Source organism: Schistocerca serialis, unplaced genomic scaffold, assembly GCF_023864345.2.
Source record: "Schistocerca serialis cubense isolate TAMUIC-IGC-003099 unplaced genomic scaffold, iqSchSeri2.2 HiC_scaffold_1181, whole genome shotgun sequence".
Lineage (NCBI taxonomy): Eukaryota > Metazoa > Arthropoda > Insecta > Orthoptera > Acrididae > Schistocerca > Schistocerca serialis.
In genome coordinates, this window is record NW_026047383.1 from 67,501 (window position 1) to 70,000 (window position 2,500).

Sequence of the window (2,500 nt, forward strand, 5' to 3'; positions counted from 1 at the left end):
CTATGTCGTGCCTTAACCTAACCTATGTCGTGCCTTAACCTAACCTATGTCGTGCCTTAACCTAACCTATGTCGTGCCTTAACCTAACCTATGTCGTGCCTTAACCTAACCTATGTCGTGCCTTAACCTAACCTATGTCGTGCCTTAACCTAACCTATGTCGTGCCTTAACCTAACCTATGTCGTGTTTTAACCTAACCTATATTGCGCCTTAATGTAACCTATATTGCGCCTTAATGTAACCTATATTGCGCCTTAATGTAACCTATATTGCGCCTTAATGTAACCTATATTGCGCCTTAACGTAACCTATATTGCGCCTTAACGTAACCTATATTGCGCCTTAACGTAACCTATATTGCGCCTTAACGTAACCTATATTGCGCCTTAACGTAACCTATATTGCGCCTTAACGTAACCTATATTGCGCCTTAACGTAACCTATATTGCGCCTTAACGTAACCTATATTGCGCCTTAACGTAACCTATATTGCGCCTTAACGTAACCTATATTGCGCCTTAACGTAACCTATATTGCGCCTTAACGTAACCTATATTGCGCCTTAACGTAACCTATATTGCGCCTTAACGTAACCTATATTGCGCCTTAACGTAACCCACATTGCCCCTTAACGTAACCCACATTGCCCCTTAACGTAACCCATATTGTGCTGTAACCCAACACACGTTGGGCCTTAACCCAACACACGTTGGGCCTTAACCCAACACACGTTGGGCCTTAACCCAACACACGTTGGGCCTTAACCCAACACACGTTGGGCCTTAACCCAACACACGTTGGGCCTTAACCCAACACACGTTGGGCCTTAACCCAACACACGTTGGGCCTTAACCCAACACACGTTGGGCCTTAACCTGCTCTGTAATTGTCATACGACGCGTTAAATTAGTGTAGTGTTGCCTAACTGCAACCCCCGCAATATAGTTTGCTACTCGCACTGCCCGGTCCCCAGTGTATCGCTTCATGTTAAACACCTTGCAGCGATACACTGTAATGTGGATGGCAGCAGGACGTACATGCTCAATGCCCTTCGCAGTTGTTCATTGGCATTCGCATGGCGAAGCACTGCGCCTACGCTGTGGTACGGCCTGTGTCAACTGTCCGCTGATGTTGTACCTCCAAATCACACACTGTACTGCACATTGGTCCTCATGTACTGAATGATACATCGTGGTACATGTGACCGTACAACGACTGCGCCAACAACGGCGAACCATGCGGTCCAAATGTTGTGCACGCAGCTACGTGTCGTCTCCCTATAAGAGCTGGAGTGCAGTGTGGTATGCCCTGGATGGCGATCAGCATGAGCCGTCTGTTGATGTAGTGGCGCGTGTTGTCAGACGTTGTCGTCTCTTCTCACACACCGTGATAGCATGGTGCACTGCGTTCCACATCTGCGACATGCGACAGAGGCCGGTTGACAGTCGTTTGCGCAATGGACATCGCATACGTACGGGGGCCACCTTCCACGTGTTTGCGAAGCGTGCACATGTTGTTGCGTGTATGTGGGCAGACATAGTGTGTCGTGACACCTGACACAGGCATGCAACAATCGTTGAATTTGCAAATGGCGATGGACGCCTACGTTTGCTGGTGACGTTACGCAAATGAACAACTGGTAAACCGTTGTGGTGCGGTTGTTCTCGCTAGAGGTGAATCAGTGATGGCGACGATCGGTTGAGCTACCAACCGGTTGTTTCAGCGATACCCACCATGCCCACGAACGTGAATGGCATGTGGGTGTGAAGCGATACGCGGCGGTGGCTGGGTGGGACCGGCCCCGGCCGGTGAGGGGGGGCCGCCCGGCGTGCTGGCCGCGCGGTGCGTGGGCGCACGCGCTACAGCCGGCTGGTGGGGGCGGCCACTGGCAGGCGCGCCGGCCGACGGAGGCGGCAGGCGGCGCAGCTGCGCGCCGGCGCACCCTGCACGCGGCGCCGTGCGGCCAAAGTAGGTCCTCGCGGGCCCGGTGCGAAGCGCGGTGGACATCTGCAGTGTGCTGGTCCGATTGAGGACTGTGTGCGCTGAGGATGCGCCGCCGCCCGGCGCTCGGCGCCGCGACGCCGTCTGCTGCTCGGTCGCCTCTGCGGTTCTCGCAGGTGGTTTGTATCGCAGCTGTGCGGACGTGTTGGCGCGTGCGCTGTGCTGGGAGAGTTCGCTTCGGCACCCAAGTGGGGCTTTTGTCCTTCTGTGGCGCTGGCGTTGGAGCTGCCGGTCACCGTAGGTGGCGCGTGTTGTCTCCCGCCGGCAATGCCACGACAGCACGCTCCCGGGCCTCTGTCGGCAGCGGCAAGCTCAGTTGGGAGCACGGGTGGTCGCACCTAAAGCGTCTACTCGCCAAACTCCGGGCGATTGCGCCTCTCTCGAACCCGACCAAGTACTTAGGACGGCGCTGCGCGCCGCCGGGACCTGAGAGGGTTTCGAGGTGTATGGTGCAGGGGAGCGCAGCCTCCTCCTGTTTGCAGAATAATTGAGCGGACGC